Source organism: Condylostylus longicornis, unplaced genomic scaffold (genome assembly GCF_029603195.1).
Source record: "Condylostylus longicornis isolate FDR11 unplaced genomic scaffold, ASM2960319v2 ptg000045l, whole genome shotgun sequence".
Classification (NCBI taxonomy): Eukaryota; Metazoa; Arthropoda; class Insecta; order Diptera; family Dolichopodidae; genus Condylostylus; species Condylostylus longicornis.
Genome location: NW_026578014.1, coordinates 1,749,896 through 1,775,819, shown reverse-complemented (window position 1 = coordinate 1,775,819; position 25,924 = coordinate 1,749,896). Strand labels below are relative to the sequence as shown.

Genomic DNA, 25,924 nt, shown 5'->3' with positions numbered 1-25,924 from the left:
ATAATTATTGTGAATTTCTTCCCTGCGAACAAAATGTTCCTTTTACACTACGTAATCTTATTTATGTACGTATGCATCCATAGATATTGCATTACTGCAATTTTAATGAGATAGCTGCACCGGTTCGGGTGGCTGCCATACAACTCCAAAAGCAAATTTTTTATATTCGGCAAAATAATAAAGTCAGATTCATGAAACTTGGCAGTCGTGTGTCCAATTATAGGACAAAGATATTTCTGAAGTTTTGGTGGAATTGCTTGACAGGTTCGAGTGGCTCCCATACAACTCCAAAAGCTTATTTTAAGTATTTGGAAAAGTAATAAAGTTAGATTCATGAAACTTGGCAGTTGTGTGTCCAATTATAGATCAGATATACCTGCGAAGTTTTAGTGGAATTACTTGACAGGTTCGGGTACCTGCCATACAACTCCAAAAGCTAATTTTAAATATTTGGAAAAATAATAAAGTCAAATTCATGAAACTTGGCAGTTGTTTGTCCAATTATAGATCAGATATATTTGCGAAGTTTTAGTGGAATTGCTTGGCAGGTTCGGGTAGCTGCCATACAACTCCAAAAGCTAGTTTTAAATATTTGGAAAAATAATAAAGACAGATTCATTAAACTTGGCAGTTGTGTGTCCAATTATAGGTCAAAGATATTTCTGAAGTTTTAGTGGAATTACTTGACAGGTTCGGGTACCTGCCATACAACTCCAAAAGCTAATTTTAAATATTTGGAAAAATAATAAAGTCAAATTCATGAAACTTGGCAGTCATGTGTCCAATTATAGGTCAAATATATTTCTGAAGTTTTAGAAGAATTGCTTGACAGGTTCGGGTACCTGTCATACAACTCCAGAAGCTAATTTTAAATATTTGGAAAAGTAATAAAGTTAGATTCATGAAACTTGGCAGTTGTGTGTCCAATTATAGATCAGATATACCTGCGAAGTTTTAGTGGAATTACTTGACAGGTTCGGGTACCTGCCATACAACTCCAAAAGCTAATTTTAAATATTTGGAAAAATAATAAAGTCAAATTCATGAAACTTGGCAGTTGTTTGTCCAATTATAGATCAGATATATTTGCGAAGTTTTAGTGGAATTGCCTGGCAGGTTCGGGTACCTGCCATACAACTCCAAAAGCTAATTTTAAATATTTGGAAAAATAATAAAGTCAAATTCACGAAACTTGGTAGTTTTGTGTTCAGTTATAGATCAGACATATCCGCGAAGTTTCTATAGAATGGTTTCACAGGTTTGAGTAATTGCTATACAACAATGAAAGGTGCAGGGTATAATTCAATCGGTTCATACCGACTGAAACGTTTTTACTTGTTTTATATATTTTTTGTGTACACACCACCACACATTACCTTCCAAATGTTGTTTATATGAATAAAATTTATATAACAAATAAAAATCAAGTAATTTACATACATATACATATATTTAATCTGTTTTTTATTTTAAAAATGTTTGCGGATAAAATTACAATCCAATAAACGGTAACATTTTATTTTTTTAATATTGTTTGGTTTGTAATAAAAATTTTACCAATTCTGCCATTAATTTGTTACCGCATAAGTAATGCGTCTATGTTATTTTAAAAAAAAAATTAAAATATTGTATTGTCAACATCTGGTTGGATAATAATTAAATTATATTATTTTCAAATATTTTTATATAAACGCAATATTTCAAGGATTTCAGAGGTTTGTCTGCGTACAAATTATAATAAAATGTTACCATCAAAAATAATTCATAAGAACAAATTGCAAATAAACAAAAATATATTCATTATTGAACACTTTTTAAGTGATTTTCATGAGTACATTTATTTTAATTAAGTATTGAAATGTTGAACACATCTTGTAACATAAATAATTAAAGTTCGATAAATTTATATACATATATGATTCTAAATCTCTAATTATATAATTCTAATAATCTCTAAATTGCGAGATTAAAGCAGTTTCTTAATAAATTCAATAAAGTTAAGGAATAACTCACGTAATAATATAAATAAGAATTCTCATTATAATAATAGTTACAGTTATCTGCTAGTAAATCTGTTAAATAACATGCATATTTTAATACTTCACCTATACATATATATTCCGTATATATTCCGTACTATACATATATATATAGTCTTAATTGTGATGATAATTTTACATTGTGCATTCTTTAAATTATTTCAGATATAAATTTATTATTAAAATATTTGCAAATTTAATTATTCCAATTATTTAATACAATATAGTGTACGTAATTGGAAAATGTTAAATGTATAAGTAAAGAATGTTACATGTAAAAATTTGATCTTAAAAGCGATAAAAATTTTTGCACATAATAATTAAGAAATATTTAGTAATGATTACTTTTCAAGTATACAGATAGTTATGCTCTATAAATACCATATATAAAAGTAAAACCCCCTAAAATATTCTTTTTTTAAATATTTCAAAAAGGATTTAGTAAGAAGCAGAAAATTTACATGCAAGTTACTTACATGTCACATACAGTTTCTTGATAGAATTATGCATTTTACATTTTTATTTTATAAATTTCATAATTATTGTGAATTTCTTCCCTGCGAACAAAATGTTCCTTTTACACTACGTAATCTTATTTATGTACGTATGCATCCATAGATATTGCATTACTGCAATTTGCCAACGTAAAATCATAATAGTTTTTTCTTAACGCGAAATTCCTGTAAAACATTATTATTAATAATTAATTAGCTTGTTGTGATTTATGTTTTTTTTTTCCTTATTTTTTATAATTATTTTTTAAAAAATTGCTTTTGTCGTTGAAAAAATTCTTATTAACTCACATGAAAATTTAAGAAGAAAGGTATGAGAAATTTTCCAAAAATCTTATTTATTTCGTAACAAGCTAAACTTAATTATTTTACAAAGAAAATTTTTCTTAAAATTTTACATAATTCTTATTGGAATACCATATACATACACACATATACTAATGTATATTACATAACTATATGGAAAATTATAGAAAAAGTAAAAAGAAAAACGAAGATATTATTATTATACATAGAAATTACTATTGGGAAAAAATGGCATGCTTAAAAATAATAATAGAAGCTTATATGTACGTATGTATATCACATTAAACACTATATGTGATATGTACAAGCTCCCATACATATTCCTATTGTTATATATATAGCATATACATGTATATAGTCTAAAAATTTTATAGCAGTAATGTACAAAATTATGAACTACTTATAGATTATAGGGATTATAGATCACATATCCGCCTTAGCACATTTTAAATATTAATTTCTTGAAAATAAGTGTTTTATTTATATAAGTATTTGTACTTATGTATTCATAGAATCGGTAAAACTTTAATATTGTTTGTTAAAACCAATTATTTTTTGGGGAAATAATTTATTTTTTTTTAGTATTTTACTGAATTATGGTATGTAAATGTGAACTCTACTATCTATAATAATGGAGTTAGCAATAAAGTAAAAAATATGAAAATTTTTGATATGTGCAGTGTAACAAAAATAGCAATATTTAAAACTAATAAAAATTTAATTTTGCCTATATCAAATACCTAAGTATCCTTCTCTTTATGTACCTATTCTACATACATATTTGTAGAAATTCACACATGAAATTATTTTTTAAATATAAATCCTATTTTCTTGCGACAATAAATATACAGGAATGGATGGTGTACATAAAAAATTATAATAATTATTTGATGTACATAAAGTTAGGTACACACTTGTTTCAGTTTTTTTGTTCTACATACATGCACTTGCATATATTATATGAATGTAAAATTATTTTCAACAAAAAATTGGAGCATAAAATTTAATGATCCATTTAGTTTCTATATACATATACTCTATATATAATGTTACCTTGTTGATGTTGTAAAATAAAAAAAAAAAAGAAAATTTAGCGAAATTTAACGTTCAATGTTAGGTACTAATTAAAAATGGAGTTTTTAATGTTAGGATAATGTTATATAAAATATACTAAGATATATACAAGTATATATCGTGCATTTATAAAAGTGCAATTAATTTTAGACATGTAAGTAGTCTACATACTTATCTGTATTTTCTATATTAGTACCATATAGATAGAAGTTGTTATATAAAATATAATATTATATACTTATATGCATATAAAATGTAGTTACAATTTCAATTGAATATTTATGAAAGGCTTCACAATTCTCTTCAATTTCCTATATATATAATGAAATTATTAGTGGTAAATTCAAGACATTGAACAGCTCCTATAAGTATGAGATAATAGTACATCGGAAATATTCATTCTTTGCATTGGTTTGGGTTGGAAAATTGAACAAAATAATGTATGGGGTACTTTTGTAAATTTGCTTTTATTATTTATTCAAATTGTTATTATTTTAAATAAGCAAGATAAAATTTATTTAAAAAAAACAATTTAGTTTAAAAAATATGTTGTGTTTGTATTTTGTTTTCATGCAAATTATTTAACACAGTAAGTATATTGTCTTTGCTGGAACAATATAATTGAAAAAAATATTTTAAAAACTTATTTTAACATTAATAATAAAAATATTGAGTTTATAAGTTCAATAAAACTAGTCCAATAGAAATGATTTATATGCAAAGTCACACTCTTAATAAATCAATTGCAGATCACTGACTTTTTTGAATTATTTTAAAATCAGTGCTTAATTAACACGTTCCCTGTCCCAATACAAAAATGCAAAATTGATCGGCAAGTCCAACAAGGTTTTTTGAATAATTTGTTTTTTTTTTTTTATAGTCATAGGTAGCTTTAGTAATAATAATAATTTAAAAAAAAACGGATGTAGGGTATTTCTACCTGAAACAGAAGTTTCATATACCCCTGACGCACATATGACTCAGAAACGAATCAGTGCTTATCAAGCGCACGTTTCCTGAACCATATGTGGCTCAGCGGACAGGGAACGTGTTAAGTATATATATACGTACATTTATGTATATATATGTATGTCCTGTATATATAATTCATTACATAGCATTTTTATTATTGGGATTTTGATTTTAATAATTGAAACATCCGATTACGTCTATGTGTACGCACATTTTTCTAAATACAAAAAATTTTATTTTTGAATATTGCATAAAAAAAAAAATCTGAGTTAAAAAATTTAAATAAGTGAAGAATTTAATTGAACATGTAAAATAAGACTGTCACAATTTATTTTTTATAAAAATACCTGATTTAAAAATTGCAGAAAAAAAATTTTCGATTTCTGGGTCAAAAATATGTGCGCATACAAAAACTATAAGAATAACTATGGAAAAAAAAAAATTTTTTTTTTTATTAATTGACAGATTAAAAATTCAAAAAGCAAATTCCAGAATCTACTTAATATGAGATTCCATAGCCTTTAGAATCAGTCATCAAATCAATTTTTATTTTGCAATGTTGTAGATAGGAACTTTGTGTTATTGTGAATTTTAAATGGTTAAAATTTTTTTTTTTTCGTTGTCACTGTTATCTTCATATGTATATTGTTGTCCAATACGTCATTGTATGTATGACATATTGTAATCCACCTTTCAATTATTTTCTATTTGCTTTTTTTTTCCATAAATCTCTCTAGTTTCAATAATTTATGCCATTGATATCCTTGTTTTTTTTGGTTTATTCGTCTTTAGGTGTATATTTATATATGCGTGCACGTAAATAGAAAATATTTTGTATCAGAAATTTTATTTTGCCATTTTTTCCAATCTCTATTTTTGTTGAATAATTCGTCTATTTTGAATTCTTTTTTTTTTTTGTCAAGTTTGTATAAATTTTTTTACACTCTGTTTTGCGATACAGATATTTCCAAATATCAATGTGTAATATAGCCATGCATTTATTTTTGTTAGATTTTTCTAAAATATTATTTTTTGGTAAGCTTATGTTATTCTATAATTTCATATTTTTGTTCATCAACAAAAAAATTCAATATTAATTGAAGGTGTATTAAATGTATGGTACACGATTGCAAACGAGGCATGAATAAATCGTCTATGAGCCAAATTATTGTTATCTAGGGTGAGAGAAAAAGCTTAATATTGAGACCGAACTATGAGAAAAAATCTTGCATTAGCTATATCAAAAACATTATATTGATCTATAAATTCCCAATAAATATTAATGAAATTTTAAGAATTAATTCTTTAATTTTTGTTTTTATTTTGAAATTTTCCGTTTCTTATAACTCATAGGATTTTTTCATTTCAATGAAAATATTGTATTTGATGTTAAAATTAAAATGATTGAACCCAACATTTACAATTTTTATCAAAAATGAATTCAAATCTAATTCGAAAAAAAAAGAATCGAAAATATAAAATAAATTGAAAACATTGCTAATTTAAAAAATATTTATTCGAAAATATCTGCTTTTGATGTAATTCATTTTTAAATTTGAATGCAATCATACATAAAATTGGAAATATAAAATTTTTTATTCTTTTTTTTTTTTTTAATCTAAATAAATTTTCGTGGAAGGAAAAATTCTATTTTGAAATAACAACTACGGGGTTTCAGTACACGTTCCTTTATTGGTGTTGCGAATTGTAATAGAAATTTAGGAATTTTAGTTGACAAATTTTGATTAGATCAGAAAACAAAATTGTTGTTTGTATACATGTTTGTGAAATCAATATTTTTTACAGAAAGAATTGACATTGCCAAATGGAAATTATGCATTTTCAATTCGATTATTTAAAATTATTTCAAATTGAGTAAATGAAATTATTTTTAATTATTATTTTCAAAACAGACTAGATTTTTGTTTAGAATTTAAATGAAATTGTTTTAAATCGCTGAAGTGAATTATTAGAGGAATTTGAATACTAGTATTAGCTATAAAATTTACGTAAAATTTTTTTTTTTAAATTTTTAATTTTATTCGATATCTTTGTTGTCCATCACACAAAATATTTATGTTAGGATTCATCGGTATTGTAAAAACAAAATATGATGTTTCAAATGAAAAAAATCAAAAGGTGTTTGTTTTGTATCATTGCAATTGGTTTTTTTTTAATTCCCGGGAAAATTATATTTTATTTGTTTGTATGCAATTGTTCCCAATTTGAAATTTTATTATTCCTGTTTTTTCAATTAGTTATTTTTTATGCTACGCTGCTTTATAGTTTACAATTTATAGTATACAAAGCTTTAGTTGAACTTCGTAGAGAATGTTAAATTGCAGTTATAAACCAGCAACTATAGTGATTTAAAGCTTCTGATTGTTTTGCTTAAAAAATATGCAACCATTTTGAATTATTGTTTTATTGTACAGGACAATATAAGCCTTCTCATACAAATTAGTTCCAGCATGATTTTCGGGGAAATGAGTTCCCAACAACATGGTATTTACAATTAATTTAATTTTGTATTTTAATATTTAAGAATCTTTTGTCTAATGAATAAATCAAAACGATTTATTCATTAAGAAATCGAAACACTAAGAAGAAATCGATTTGAACTTCAATTTAAAAATCTATTTAATGATTCGAAAATTGTATTCGTGTAAAACAGCCGTCGGCAAAGTGCGACCCATTCAACTTCAAAATGTGTCTTATCATGCATGGGAAAAATATGTTCATTCGATATAGCTATATAACTATAGATAATAGATATAGGAACTTAAAATTCCATACAAATTTATTAATTGTCAAAACAAAACAATCAATAAAGTCAGTTGAAAATGGCATTTTTCTTTTAAGTATGGGAAATATAAGAAACTCGAATGGCCCATACTCGTACTCACAGAGTACATATTTGACCATAACCCACAAATGTTTTCCGATGGCTGGTAAAGAAAAGATAAAAATTTTTTTTTTGGAATTTAACTGTTCTCTTTTAATCCGATCACAACATATTATATTTACTCGTATGTATACATTTTAAACGGATTTTTGCACGTGTTAATGAGAGTCTACCAACTATATGTACCTTACAAGAAGTGAGGATGCATTTACAATAATTGGAAGGATTAGAATTTTTCTCCAAGTATAAATAGAATTATTGTAATATTACGGGCAGAATCGTTTTACATGCGTGAGTTTACGACGAATAATACAAATTTTTGAATTTGATTCACTGAGTATGGAAACTCTGTATTATTAACTTTTACGTTGTCTTGCAAAATAATTTAAATATTCTATATTTCTCCGAGAATTAGCTTAAATCTGATATTTAACGATCAAAATGTCTAACATTGTTGTGTATTGAGTATTTATAACAGCTCTTTTTTCGTTTTTTACTCGATTACTCGCCTTACGCGATTATGAAACAATTTTTTAATTTGTAAAAAATAACTACCATACTCTTACTTGAATGATTAGTTTGTAGGTTTCTAAGGGAACCGAGTGGGGCAGGAGTATCCCCCGGGCCACCGCAGCCATTCACGACTTATTTTAACTTTACTTTAATTAAACTTTAAAGAATTTTTTTCTAAATTTCTAAATATTTAAATGCAAATACAACAAAAAATTCAATTTAATTGTAGCTTCATTAAAAATTCATTCGTGTAAAAAATTACAGTAATATTACATAAATAACATACTTTTAGGTAATTATATATGTATCTGCATATAATGACAAAATATAAAGAAAAAGGGGTGTGTAAGAGCTAAGTAAACAGCTTTGATAATGAAAATGTTATGATTTAAACTGAACCACTTAATTTTGTTCTTGATATGAAACTTGGAGAGCGAAAAAACATCAAAAAGATAGACAGATTTTATTGAAAATAGCATAACTACATTCACATATTATACTCATATACAGTTGCATACAGTCGTATATCTGTTGATATTATCTGTGTGTGTATGTTGTATACAGATAAATGTTATACAGTTTTTTTTTTGCATCTAAGTATATATATAAAATTCTTTATATATTCTGAATTTTTTTTTGTATTAAATTTGTTATTCTTTTCTATATTTACTTTTTTTCTGATTTATTTATTTTTCTTTTCTTCTTCTTCTTCTTCTTCTGATATGTTTATTTTAATAAAAAATGCATTATGTTTCACTTTGAGATCTCTTGTATACCAACCACCTTTTGACATAATGATAAATTTATGTACATAAAATATAAAGAAAAAAAAAAAAAGAAAAAAATTAAAGAAAAATACAATTTTTTTTTATTGCATTAATTTACAATGAAGCTATAAGGATATTAGTTTTCAAAAATAAAAAGTTATGCTGAAAATTAAAATTTTATTTATTTTTGTTTATAGAGAGAGCAACAAAAAAAAAATAAAGGAGAAAATGCGAAAAATTAAATATTTTATTAAAATAATAAACTGGTAAATTGAATAAAATTACTATAGGATATTTTAATTTCATTCGATTAAATTTCTTAAAAAAATTTGAATATTCTACAAATTTCAAATAATTTTTAGAATTTTCGTAATTTTAAAAAACATAATTTATGATTTCGCTTCATTTATTTAAAAATTTTTGAACAAAGCATTTTGAAATCTCATTTGCAATGAAATTGTTTACTTTAGAAAAATATGAGATGGTTTTGAGAATGATATTTTTTCTTAAATATAGAATTACTAAAAAACCCTAATTTGCAAATTTAATATTAATATTTATAAAACTTAAATTCATTGTTTTGAATGTACATAATTGCAATTAATAGAAATAATAAAAATTTTTAATATTTCTCACCTATATATAACAGTTAATTATATTATGAAAATAATTCTTGTTTCTTAAAATCTCTACTTTGAGTTATACAAAAATTATTTTTAAATTTTAAAATTAGTATAAGAAATGAAGTTATCCTAAATTGATTAGTAGTTTATTTATTGTTTCAAAATATACAAAAAAATACAGAGTGTTAAGTGCTCAAAAGAAAAGATTTTTAAATAGGAAATAGAACAAGGATAAAAAAAAAGTTATTTTCAAGACTGTGGCTATAATCAAAAGAATTTATTTATATGTATGTATTTATGTTTATATGTATATACTCGTATAAATAAAATTATTAAAAATATTTTAAATATTATTCATTACATTTGAGAAACTTGTAAATAATTCATAATTTTAATAAATGAATTTAAGATACAAATTTCAGAAAATATGATAAATTATTTATTTGTATACATGTCTACATATACATATATGTATGAACATATGTTCGATACACATTCTCTTGTGTATAATACTTGTATGATCGTTGTCATTAACAAATTTTACCATGAACTAATTTTAAAAAATTGTAAACATTTTAAAATTTTTGACAAGCAGTCCATATAAGGTCATATAAAACTTCTATTCATCTTAAATATCATGAATAATTTAATTTTTTATTTTATTAAGTTCTGGTTTTTGCTTTTTTAAATTTTGTCGAATTAATTTTAAATTAATTTCTATAATAGAAGACTAAAATAAAAAATTACGGAGAAAATTGCATTTAGTTAACCAAGTGTTCACCACAATGCAGATCAAATGTCCGTTTAATTTATTTAGCAATTGTAATTTTACTACTGAATAGGTCAAGTTGGTGTTATAGGTTTCCAAAAATTATAGGTTTCCCAAAATATTATTACAATTTATTTGACCAGTTTTGAGCTGATAGGCTCAATTGTTATAAAAATTTTGGTATTTTCTATTTTTTCGAAATAAATTCAATTAAGTTGTTGAAAGTGGTGCATGAATTATGTTTAATCTGCTAATGCTTTTCTAGTTTTCAAATTTCGTGTTTTATACCTTAAAAATATACGAGTATTCAAATTAATATTAAATTTTTGAAATTATTGGATATTGACAGCTAAATATTTTTTGGCTTCCTAATTGACGATATTGCATAAAATTAAATAAAAAACAAAATAGAATGAAAATCGTTAATAGTGAAGGAAAAAAAACTGGCCAATAGCCTTTGTAAATTAAATTTTTTTTTTCTTTAATAGAAGAACTAATGGTATGTAACTTTTTTTAACGGTTTTCCTTATAACAATGAAATTTTTCGTAAAATTTGTAATTTATTTGGAAAAAAATTCCGTCATTTTGTTTTTACTTTAGTCACCGAACTATAAACTAATATCTTAATTGGACATGTAATTCAATTTATATTTTTTTAGAAGAAAAACGAAAACACACATTTTCAACACATATTTATCTGACATAAAGGAACTAATGCATCGCGGTAATAGAACCAAATACAAAAAAAAATTAAAAAAAAAAAATTTTTTTTTATTTTTGTTTAAAAAATGGCCAACATTTTACACTCTAGATACGGGTGTGCAAAAATGCACTAATTTGAAAGTAATCATTGAATGTATAACATTAGTGTCATCGTAAAGGATAATAAATTTTTTGTTTTGCAGTTTTTCTATCTTCAATGATTTTATGAGCTTTTTTATATTCGCATATTAGAAGGATCAGTAAAATAAGCTAGATCCTTTATATTGTACCAAAATGTGCTGTACAAAATATAGAACTACTTAGTTACATAATGTTATATTTGAATTTGAATAGACAAATTTTTTTTTATTTGTATTTACCTATAATGCTCCACAATGTAGAAATACAATGACACGTTTTAGAAAATTTTTTTTTATAGTGGTCAAATACATAATATATGTATATTACATACATTATATGTGTTATGAGGCTTGTTCATCTATTTTATCCATGCAAAATAAAATATACGTGTTCTTTTTGAAAACAACGCTTGTGACATAAATTCAAACTAATATATCAAATTAGATTTAAATAGTTTTTTATGCTTTTAGAAATTTTTTTTTGTTTTTGGTTTCAGTATTGTTATTATTATTTAGTTGAAGGCTGTATATATGATAAATTTTGTTGATTAATATTCAAGTATATACATTTACAAAGTACGTACAGATATGAAATAAAAGAATGTGAATTTAGAAAAAGATAGATAAATAATGGTGAATATTAAATAAGGGTAGTAGCCTAATTTTTATGGATTATATCAAAAATATATATACTTTTATACATATACATATTTATGTATACGTGCATATATTCATATGTAATATAAAATATGAAGCTGACTAAAAAACGAAATTATCTTTAGGAAAAAATTTTATGATGTTGAATAATTTATATGGATTAAAAAATGCAATTTTTCGTCCTTTAGGTGAATGTTAATTAATCCTCTTTTGAGTAAGAATAATTTCAGTTTTATATTATTATGTACCTTTAAGTAAGTATAGACATAGAAATTTTCAATGGAATTAAATGTATATTAATATGTCATTAAAACCAGCTTAAGTTTGCAATGAAAACTTTTTTTGATGATAATTTTATATTGCACAATATAATGTTCATACAAATTTGTATAGATTATTATGATGTATATGTATAAATAAGTATGTATATTCATTATAATACATGACTATTGTCCGCTATTTTACATAATTTCCAATATATGTAGTTAACGATTATTAATTGTGCTGAATTAAATTCATAAACGAAGAGTGTTGTTGTAGTGTTTAGAATTTTAGATTCAATAAAATAATAATATTGAAGTATATGCATTTATTATTTTAAAAATTTAAATCTTCAAATCAAACATACATAGCTAGGTAGTATAGGAAATAATAAATAAAAAATTTCTATCATTATTATGACGACAATATTATTATTTTAGCTTAGATTGAGTCAATGCAATATGACTACCAAAAACTTCTTAAAAAACTTATGAATAACAGTAAAAAAATTTTTACAGTTCCAAAATATCTGTAATTTTGTTTCATATTACCAAAACCAAAAAGTATTGCAATCGTTCCTAAAACGGGCATAAATCAGAAAGAAAATGACGTTTCATACAAAAATTTGAATTTTTACATTTACTGTTAGTCTTACAAAATTTTGTTATGCATTACATCAAATTACGTTACCACATTTCTAATGTAATTTTCATTAAAGAAATTAATTTCTTCTTTTCCGTTCCTAAAATTTTACATTAAAATTATCTAATAATTCTTTATTGCTAAATTTTGCCCAAATTATTTAAAAATTATTTAATCATCAAACATCATTACTTAAAAAAATATTATAACATAATTTAAGAGACAAATTATTACAAATACATATTTACATATTATTTATTAAAAAAAGTTAATGAGAAGAGCGTAAATTAAAAAAAAAAAACAAAAAGAGAAAAACCTGGCGCAAAAGAGAGAGAGAAATTTTTTTTTTATTTTGAAAAATTGCGTAATTCTTATCAGCTATTTAAATATCACGTTTAATATCTTGGAAAAAGAAATATAAAAGATAAAAGAAATTAAAATCAATAAGAGACTGTAACCAGTGTTGCCGTTTTGTAATATCGTGTTGGAGTTAAGAGAATGTTGGAATTGCAGTAGATTCGGTTATACATATAAAAAATATTTTTTGTTATTTATTTTAATATAAAAAAACTAGTTCATCGAAAGTATAGGCTTTAAAAATTTAGAAGTAAATATAATAATTTTTAGTATAACAAACAAGTAATAATATTTAGTAGGTATTTTTATCTATTCTCTTTTTCATATCATGAAATTATGATATTTATTAATAAGAAATACAAAACAATCAGTAATAATTCAGATAGAAGCAAATAGCAGTGTTCGGTTAAATGATGTTAATTGCAGCAGAAATATGGAAGCGCAATAAAAACGGCAGCACTTTAATTTATAATACATACACTTATGTATGTATGTGTATGGCAGTTTTTATTAATTTGTTATATATACGATAATGTCACAAAATTATGTAAAATTGTTTATTCATGAATGCTGTACTGCCACAATACTGAACACAATTTTAAATTTTGTTTTCATAATCATTAATTGTGGCTAATTTTTCAGTTAAAATACCGTCAGGCAATGTGTATGAAAATTATCGCAATCGTAACATAAATCCCCCTGTAGTCATTGAACGCAATGTGAAATTGCAACTTACGATGGGCATAAATCTAAACACAAGTGTTGTTTTTATCCATATGATTAGAAGATATAAACACGTTTAAACAACTGTCATAGGTTTCAGTCAAGTATATAATGTCACTTTTTTCGAACTGATCTGAAATTTATTTACTTATTAATTTTTTTTATTAAGTTAGGTTATAATTTGATTTATATCATTTACAATTGATTTCAGTTGTATGCAAGTATGGCAACATTGTTCATAAGCCATTTTATTCACAACATATAATAAACTGAAAATAGTTTAAATATATACATTTGTATATTATTAAAAATTTTAACATTTACTTAAGAGAAAATGTTGGATAAAATAAAACAAAAAAAAGAACATCGAAAATTTTATACAACACACATTTAATTACCTATCTAATAACGCACATACATATGTACATAATATATTAATACTCATGATTATACATTCCCAATTCCCATATTCATATTTATTGATATATGTATCTACATAATATTATATAGATAACAGAGATATGTATAACATGTATGTATTTGCTGTGATATTAATGTTTTTCTTATTTTATTTTAAATTATACATATGTATGTACGTACATAATACATATATGTATTATTTTGCATAGGTATAAACGTTTTTTATATACCTTTATAATTTATTTATATATGAGTTTAGAGATACTCTATGTATATGCATATATATATAGAGAGATGTACATATATATGTATTTATATTAAGTAATATATTTGCTAAAATTAGATGATAAAAAGTTGCTTTACCCGTTGATTTATTCTAGTTCAAGGTGATAAAAAATTGATTCAAGAAATTAAGATGCGAATTAAATCAGTGAAAAGTAAAATATATTATGTATATATACATATATATATATGTAGGTATATATTTTTATGTTTACATAATGTATAGTGATTATTCATATATATAACATTCTATATATATATACAAATTATGATACAAACTTTTTTTATTTATTTTCTTCTTGTAAATTTTATTATTTTCCCATGTTTTTCTTTTTTTATGAAGGTAAGTGTACTTATTCGCGAGTCACGAGATTTTAAATACTTCCTAACAGATGTAAACATGTGGTAAAAATGTTTCTTATTATATACATGCGTACACATATAATATGATATGTAAATATTAAGAAGCGAAAATTATGGGTTACGGTAAAAATATAAAACTGAAACAAAAAAAAAAACGAATGTAACTTACTTGTGTAAATATGTATAACATGTACATATATATATATATATATATATATAAGTATGTATACATACATATGTATGTAGGTATCTATAAATATAAATTTTTTATTTCCCAAAGCAATGTAGAAGTAAAATGCATAAATCATGGGAAATCATAATTCTTTTTAATGTTTTTGGTACCCAAATAACTCTTTTAAGAGTTTGCTTCTTTTTTTGTTTTTCTTGTTTTTAATACTGATAATTTGAATAGAACGCATTATATATACATATATACATGCATTTGTAAAAAAAATATAGACTGATATGGCAATTTAAAGAAATAAATTTATATACGTATACAATGTACGTACGTACATATGAACATTCTATGCACATATCTATTGTAAATCACATTTAATTTATAAGTAAAATTTTATAAGCATGTAGGTATAGAAGAAAAAGAAATGATTTTTCTAAATTTTTTAAATATACGTACATGTATACGAATGTATGTATGCACATACGTAAATTAAATAGTTTTAATTTTAAAAACTTTTATATTGAATCAATATATGTATTCTTATGTAATATTCAATGTAAATAACGCTTATCTTTGTTAGCAATTCAGAGATTTTAGCGAATTGTCATGAAAAATTTAAACATTAATATCATTGATGATATTCAATTGATGTACTTGGATTTAAAGTATAGAAATTTAAGTAGTATGTATTTCAGTTTCTAAGGGACATGTTCTACTCTCAGGTATTATGACAGTAGATTTGTAAATCTATAAAATTTTATCATAAATCCTATTTAAAATAATAAAAGAAATTTTAGCTAACCTTAAAATATTAAGTATACAAGTAGTATTTTACTATATTAAAATGCATTAATTAAAAAACCTCATAATAAAGATTTTTGAGACTTAAACAATGTTTGATTTCTCATAAATTAAAATATTTCCAATTAAAATTAAAATATTTCATTAACTACCAATACTCCAATATATTGAATGTAAGCTGGTCTAAACACTTTCTGAACCCAATTTATTATAATGCTTAACGCTGTTACGATTTTTCATTTTATGTCCTGTGGTTATGGAAAAGTTGGTGTGAAATAAAGTGCAATGGTTCCAGCATGTCGACTTTGATAAAACAACAAAATACAACCAATTTCTACCAAATGTCGACTTTATAAATACGTTCTAAAATTGTGTAATATACATATATATGTTCACATGTTTGTAACTGTATACGTATGTATATGTATGTAATTATACTTTCAATCTTGAACAAATAAATCAATCATTTTAAATTAATTACTTTTAAAGGGTTTTCAATTAGTAGACAAATAATAAATAATTTTTCTACAAAAGTTTTTATAAAATATATGTATGTGAGTATGTATGTATATTAATATATATATATATGCGAAAATAGAATACGCATACATAATATAAATATATATATTCTACATATGTACATACGTATGTGTTTACGCTTAAATATGTACATATGTATATAAATATAAAAGCATTTTGAAATTTGAATTCGCTTAAAATTTATTATTTGAATTGTAGGAATTTTTTTTATAAAATTTTTATATTTGTTACCATGTTTAGATATTAGTATGTACATATATGTATGTAACATTTATTTAGTTAAAAATACTTACAATATATTTATGATAAAATTTACAACAAATTGAAAATGCTGCGCAATATTTTTAATATTGACTTTTTGAAAAAAAAAGAAAAAAAGATATTCTAACAAATATTTTATGGTCTGTCTTACGTGACAATTTGAGTTTATAATTTAATGATGATTATGTAAATTACAGAATCAATTATAAGATTTTCAAAATATTTCTTGTAAGGTGTTTTGATTCTTTAAGACTCAGAACAAATTAAGCTTGCATTTGTTTTTAGCAAGAATGCAAGAAGTTTACACTTCCATAAGTATACTTGTATATAGCTATATGATGTAAATGTCTCATTGATATTGTATGATGTGCATATATGTATGTAAAATAGACTAGCGGTGAACCCTCATTTGTTTAAGAAATTCCAATAATTTTGATTTGCAGTGTTAAGTTTAAAACAGTCACTTGGAATGAAAGTGTTTAATGGAATTCAGAAATTGTTCTACCTATGAGAAAATAAGCAAATTTTTGCTCAAATGACTGTGTTTTATCTTAGTTGTAACTTAAATTGGCACTGTCATTTGAATAAAATAATTTAACAAGTGATATCGTGTAAATATTGTATATAATTTATTTCTAAATCGTATAGATCGTTCTTTCTCTATCACATAAACAATAAAAATGTCGTTTACTTTTCAATTATTACAAAAAAAAAACACAAAAATATAAAATCAACTTTAATCAATTTATGTACATATATGAATATGTGTAGATGTAAGTATACATGATATTAGTATAGAAAAATTACTTTTATATACAATATACAATTATCGTGTATATACATACATTATAGTATCCATATACCAAACACACGTGTATCGAAGCGCAAATAATTTGTGTGTGCACATTGTTTGTTTATAAATCGATTTCCAATTATGAGTAATTTACTTTTGATATAAAAAATTTTGTTTACATAAAAGGGAAAAATATGTATGTATGTACATATGTATACATATGTGTGTATAGAAAAATTAACAAAAAAAAAGAAAAATTTCGCAAAACAGTAAAATTTTGATTGAAGGCTTGATTAAATAAATAACTTCGTTAAGTTGTTTACTCTTTTAAATTAGTAAAACTTCCGCGTATCAGGAAAAATTAAATGGGAATGACTATGTGCGGTTTTAGAAAATCCATTATAAAATAATTTTATTTAAATATTTCATAAAATTTTACGATTTTTCAAAAATTATAACCGAGATTTAAAAATTTTAAAGAAGCAAATTAAGAGTAAGCAAAATCTTTATTAGCTTCCGAAGAATCTTCATATGAATTTGATTGCATTTTGATTGTATACGATCAAAATTTGATGTCATGTTAACGATACAACGTTATTGTCGAAGCTAATGTCATTATGAATGTCGCAATACATGAATGTCAAACAAAATCTCTATATGTATACTTATATAAAACATATCGTGCCCATCTATAATTTATCCTTTATTAAAAAGGATATTGCAAAAGATTATTTAGTAAAAGTAATTAAATATAAATTACTTTGATTATATAATTATGAATCAGATAACAGAGAATGAAATTAGCATAATATGTAAAATTTTTCATGTGCATATACATACATACATATAAATGTAAGGAGTATACAGTCTAATGCAAATATGGATAATTAATTTTATTGAAATTTTACATACTGATTAAACCTAAATCGATTGAATATACTATTGGTTCCTGTGAAGATCAATTCAAACAGTGATATTAATATTTTTTCAATAGCTACTTATATATTTAAAGATTTTTTCCAACAATTTATAATAAATTTATGTGGGAACTAATGATAACACTTAAGCTACATAAAAAAAATATATTAATAAAACGCAGTTCAATCAATATTGGAAATATTATTTCGAAATATTAAATTACTTATAAATTAGAGGAAAAACTTGTGGCATAAATCTATCCTATATCAAATGATTTAAATTATTTTGGGTTCCGGTATAATAAAATTCTTATTATCCTTTATTATTTCATCAGTTAAATTCCGTTATACAACAACGCAATTAAAATGATTTTCTAAATCAAAATGTTAATTTATATCTACGCATACATTGCCTGTATATTGATAAATATTTTCATCTGTTATTTCTAAATATAATTTTAAATCATATGCGTGCATTTACATCAAATACATTGTTGTTTTGTAATTGTGGACTGTGGTTTAACAAAAAGGAAATTGCATTTTTGTACAAGTGCATATACATACATATATTGTAATCATTGATTTGATTAAAAAAAATTGTTGAACCAAAAATAAAGATTTTAATATTATTGGTATTTATCAAAGCATTCAAATACAAAATTATTATGTGTTTGAAATGTGCCAACTACATTTGATTAAATATTTGTATGTACGTACATATATAACCATTACACGCTTGAATTTGAATAACACGTAACATTAAAAAAATTTGATTAATTTTGTAAATAATCACCATTAAATGTGTGTGAATTAGTAAGTATTTAATAATTTTTATGGAATATTTAAGTTTAAATTGTCATGATTATGTAGTATAGCAGGAAAATTGTCATTTGCTCTGCTATTTACAAAAATTATTAATGGTTCAATGTTTAGTTAGTATATATACGTTAAGTATGTATATATTTTTCTATTGATTACGAGAAATTAAAATGCTTAAAATGTAAATTTTTAATTCATTCGACTATTTTTCTCTGCGATCAAATTATTCAATTTTTTTTTCCAGGTCTGATAGTTTCCCAATTTTTATTTTTAATGATAAAATTATTATATGATTATTTCTTTAAAATATTATAGTGTTTATAAATTATTTACGAGATCACCTAAATTAATCCATTACAATTACTTAATTGTAACCGAACGATCTTATATCACATTCTGTAACAAAATTTTCTACAACAAAACAATCATCCGAATATACTTAATATTGCCATATCTAATTCCCATGGTAATTGAATTTGAAATATGAATGTGTACATTATACTTATAGTATTTGTATTATAATGTAAAATTTTAACTTCTTTTAAATGTAATTATGAAACGATGTAAGTAAATATTGGGAAAATTCTCATATTTGTAAAAGTAAACTATACAAATTCAACTCATTATTTTTTATAAATCTTTAACATTATAATTGCTAAAGGTCAAAATGCCATATAAATAAGTGGTTTAAATCATGATGGGAATTCAATTTAGCAAAAAAATCAACAATATTATGTACAGTAAAGTTTAAAATTTTATTTTTTTTTACAATATTACGATCACAATTTCAAAAAAACAAAAATATTTTTGTATTACTTAAATGAGTTAAACTTGTTCTTTTTATGCTGCAGATGAGAATTTGAAATTAAGAGTAAAAATTTAATAATTTGTGGTGAAAGAACAAATTGCTGCATATACGAGTATAAGATCTTCTAAAGAATTTAGTTAGGTCTTAATTTTTTACAGTAATAAGAGAATATTAAGGTTGACTGATCATACAATTAGTTAAACATGCCATATAGAATTATTTGTAGCTGTAATTGTTAGCCATATTGTAATGTTTGAGTATAAATTATAAACCTCTAGTGAATTCAAATGTAATATATTCGAACTCTTTGAATTTTTCAATCTCTTAAAATATTTGGAGGACTAATGATAGCCAACCATTATAAATTTTGCGCTGAACGTCAATTATTTGTTCAATACTTTTCGAATGTAATGTACAAAATTCGTTTCAATTACTCATACGAAAATTTAATAAAATATATATGCATATAAGTAAATATATTTTAACTCGCATATTACATACATTGAATTATTAAATATAATTTTATTATTTTTGTAAAATTTGTACGTACAATATCTTACATATATATACATATATACAATTATTCTGTATTATTACATTTATTTATTGAAATTTAATGACGGTACATGAATCTATATTATATTATACTTATATACATGTACAACAAGTCACTTAAGAATAATAAAAATTTTAATTGAACCAAAAAGATGGACTGTAAAAGGTCAGACCGAAGAAGAAACAAGAAAAAAAAAGTTAAAAAAATCAACGTGGCATACAATAACGTTATACTTGTGGAAAACATAATTTACTTTACTTGTATATATACTCGTATATATATATATATATATATATATATATATATATATGTACGTTTTTAATATTTGTGATTTTTGAATACTTTTAAATATGAAAATTATTAGTCTAATTAATTTTCGTAAAAATGAAAATTGATGATAATTAGCTTTTGCCTCTAAAGGATTATGATGACATTTTCCTCAGGTTTGTTTTTTTTACAAAAATTTTTTTTTATGGTATACAATAATTTGTTCGTAAATTTTTTGTATATTCTTAAATTTTTATTCAAGTTCACATGTATTTTTTGTGAAACAAGAATTTCTGAAAAAATTAATATTTAAATTTAAAGTATTTAAGTGAGTGTCAATGTGAGTTCAATTATGCTTTACGAGTAAAGTAAAATAATTAGTTTTTAATTTCGTAATTTATAATGTTCCAATTTTTTTAAAATCTGCTTTTTTGCAAAATTTTTTAATCAATGATTTTCAAAGCTTATCCATTCCTTAATCTTTTTACCGACCGTATTGTGTAAACAATAGGTAGGTTATGTGATGGCAACAAATTTTGCATATCGAGTTTTCGGTGGGAATGCACTTCTCCATAGTAGGGAAGTGTAAATAAACTATTTTTAGCAACCTGTCGGTCTGTCGGTCTGTCGGTCTGTCGGTCTGTCGGTCTGTGTGTGCACGCGTGTATCTCAAGTTCGTCTAAACCGATTTTGATGAAATTTTATATGTAAGTTTGTTTCCACCATGGCACGGATCGATCAACTTTTGGTATATATCAGGGCTCGGGAACTCCACTTTTTAGCGGGCCTGTTTTACATTTTTGAACATTTTGAAGAAAATATTCAACCGATTTACTTGAAATTTTATATATAAGCTCAGCTCGACCGTCCGCAAAAATTCGTATGTTTTGGAAGAAATCAGGCATCAGCAACTAGACGTTTACTACGGGCCAAATATACATTTTTGTGTATATAAAGATAAATAATCAACCGATTTCATTGAAATTTAATATATGAATTCCCCGTATTAAAACAATGAACATGTAAATTTTTTGGAAAGATCAGGCATCGGCAACTAGACGTTTACTACGGGTCAAACATACACTTTTGTGTGTATATAAAGAGAAAAAATCAACCGATTTCATTGAAATTTAATATATGAATTCCTCATATTAAAGCAATGAACATATAACTTTTTTGGAAAGATCAGGGCTCGAGAACTGATTTGCGGGCCGATTTAAATTTTTCACCATATCCACAGAACAAATTGATGGAATTTCTTGAAATTTGATATTTGAGTTCTGGTTGTTACCGAAACTAAATGGAGAGCATTTCAGGGAATTCGAGTAGCACAAAGCGAAACTCTACTAAGAGCCAAATTTAGATTTTTCTAAGTTTGTTAACTATAAGCTTATTAATGTCCTAAAAATTGGAAAGAAGTATTTAACAGACATTTTTATAATATTCTGTAACACTTTCATTTAACTAGACAATACACAATGCGGTCGGTTATGTGCTGACCACATCAGATTTTTTTAATTAAACTCATAGAAAATTCAGCTTATAAAATTTAAGTTTGCATTTTTGTTTAATTATAAAGTTGATTTTTTATCAACATGTTTAAAATATTTTTGCCGCTTACCCAGATTCTATACTAAACGGAATTTCTTTCCAAAAAAACAAAAATCGTTTGGTTTAAGGGAATTTTTTCTTAATTTAATTTATTTCATATGTAAGGAAACAAATATAGTGAAGACTATTGGCTCTTAGGTTGTAGGTCTAGATTGGCAGCATACAATAAGGTGTTGATATATAACCAAATAAATTCGCCTACATGGACGTATGGCTTGCAGCTATGGAGTTGTGCCAAACAGACACACATCAGACAAATACAAACTTTCTAGAACAATGCTCCTTCTCGGCTGTACCCCAAGTTAGTGAGCAAATAAAACATATGAACAGCATGTAAATATGAGGATCTCTTGACATACAGCTTTTTGGTACCTTCCTACACGGAAAGTAGACAGAAAAAACAGGATAGAGCAAAACTACTAATTAGCCAGTTTGAATAGTTTTGGGAGTTTATGATTATCCAGGTGCGTTTTAGGTTAGGTTAAAGTTCCCCACAATTAATAGGTCTGATGACAGTTTGAGTTCGCCTATCTTTGTCATTTGATGATTTTTACCACTTGTATCAAAAAAAAAAATGATTTACACGTATTTGTATCTATAAGTATACATTCTAGCTCAAACCCGCATTTCAAATCCATTGAAATAAAAATAACAATCGTCTACCAAAAAAAATAAGAAAATCTTATTTTTGTGACAACACTAAAATTGTTCGAAATTATTTTTACGGTCAAATTCGAATGTTTTTTAAACCTAACATATGGCTATTTTATGCCGGACATGTCAGATTTTTCTTTCTCATTGTATTCATTATTGAGCTCAACGAGATCAAGATTATCTAAAAATCATATTATGATTTCCCAAAAACATTACGATTCCGAAAAGAATATTAATTTTTAAATGTTCCGCTTTTATTCAATATTCACTTAATTTACTACAATCATTTCATTTTCTTTCTCAAAAAAAAAAAAAAACTCCGTACTATTTAATTTATAATATTATTTTTTTCCCTATTTGCAATCATTATGCATGAATGAACTATATATCTAATCAACTTGTAACGCTTACATACATACATATATATTATTTTAGCTATATATACCCAATATATTGATTTACTTTTAGCAATATTATTAAGTACAATCTTTAACTGTTTTATATAATGTTATATACAGTGTTGTAAAAAAATCCAAAATATCGTTTATACTACATAGTCGTTAATCATTTATTCTAATTCAATAACAATTATTACAATCATTAATATACTTTTATGTTCAAGTGTACTTCCTTACATATAGGTCCTATGAGAGTTTTATTTTTTTCTTTATATCTATAATAAATATATTTGTAGAATACAAATATTTCTTTGTAAATACTTGTAGAATATTATATCGTTCGAATATAATAATAAATTTAATAATGAATTTAAAGGAGAATGGGCGTATCATGATTCAATGATCAAATGAATAGGATATTTTTGTATATATACAACATAAGCATCAATTTAGAAATAAAGAAGGCGAAATAATTAAATAATAAAAATAAATTTGTTAAAAATTGTACAAGTATGTATACTTATATACATATATATATATATATATATATATATATATTGAGGCTTATAATCGTAATATTATAATTATGTCTTGTACAAAAATAAAAATATTTTACACTTGAATGAAAAAATGTTAAGGAAAGTGTAAACTATATTTATTACTTATATTTCTATGTACAAATAATATAGTTAATCTCAATGAATATATATATATACTTGAGTGTGAGAAAAATATTAATTTAAAATTTGCTGAAAGATATTTTTTCTAAATTTGGCAAATTTGAAATCATTATTAATTTAACATCGATTTTCTAATCTAGATTCTCATTTATAATTGCTTTTCTATTTTATAATTGATATTGAAAATTTAAAAATTTGAATTGTTCCTAAAAATATGCAATTAATGGATTGTAATTATTTTGTCTCAATTTTTATATCAAAGTTATTATATCATTTATAGCAATTTATTAATATTATTGGGAAATGCTATAAAATATGAGTTCTTTTTTTTTGTTTTTAAGAAAAATTCTTAAAAAAATAATTAGTAAATTCTATATTTATTTCTTAAAATAAATTTTTTGAATTATGAAATTATTTAAGTAGAGAAAACGAGCATTAATTTATAACTTTGGATAACTTTTATTAATAATTTTTTCTAAATAACTTTTTATTATTTAATTATTTATAATTGACTTTTTTACTTCTTCATATTAGAAATTGCTATCAATTATGAGTTTTTATTTTGTATTTGACTCCTCAGTATCATTATAATTTAATTGATACTATTATATAAATATTGATAAAAATTTTGGAAAAAAAAAATTGCCTTTTATTTATATTGTGATTTAGTTCTTTGTTTTCAGTTTTATATAGAAATTTTAAGAATATTATATGATTAATTATTCAATTTGATTATTATTTTCTATTATTATTTTGTTATTGTTTATGAAATTAAGAAATACATAAGTATATTAAATGATAATATTTTTATTTAAAAAGTGAAAAGAAAAACGATTATTAGAGAACAATAGCAGCTATACTTGTATACTCGTATATGTATCAGCTATGTTATGTACATATATAAAATATAGTTTTTGAGTTTAAATGGATCATTCAAATTTCATCGAAACAATAATTTATTGTTATAACAATTGTATACATATACTGGAGCAGTTAATATCAAAATCTGATTCTATAATAATGTATTGTATTCATATTTGTATACGTATATAATATATGAATAAAACATAATTGCGAACACTTTTCAATATATATAATTGTATTTGTGTTCTGTATTGATTAATGTGAACATTTTGTATTTAATCCTATATTTTGAGTATTGAAATTAATTATTTTAACTGGATATCCTTGACAAATGGAATTTTGGTTTTTAAGGGTTTTGTGTTTTTTTTTGTTTTGTATTATTTTGTATTCAGGTTTGTTAAACTTCTATATATAAATAATTTTATAATAAAATTAATTATTTAGTCATAAAACAATCTGTTTCCATTTAAAATTTGATTGCTCTTTTCTTATTTTGTTATTGTTTTAATATTTCATCAAAATCAATTTGAAACATTAATTAATTTAAAAGTTTTGAAGAAAATTCAATTTATTATTTTCAGTCTTAAGTTGCAACTACATATTTATTTTTTAAAACAAAATTCTTTAATTTTATATTTAAAATATAAAAAATTGAACTGATTATGAAAAATTGCTTACTTTCTCAAAGAAATCGGAAGTCTTAATCGGCTATTTAGGACATATTAAGTTGGGCAAACCTTTTGGAAA

The 25,924-nt window shown here is 23.6% G+C and overlaps 1 protein-coding gene across 2 annotated transcripts in view; it reads left to right on the top strand.

Annotated features, from left to right (window-relative positions):
• Nucleotides 1-25,924, top strand: part of LOC129610630 (probable serine/threonine-protein kinase clkA) — a 122,210-nt gene that overhangs the window by 70,486 nt on the left and 25,800 nt on the right. The window lies entirely within an intron of this gene.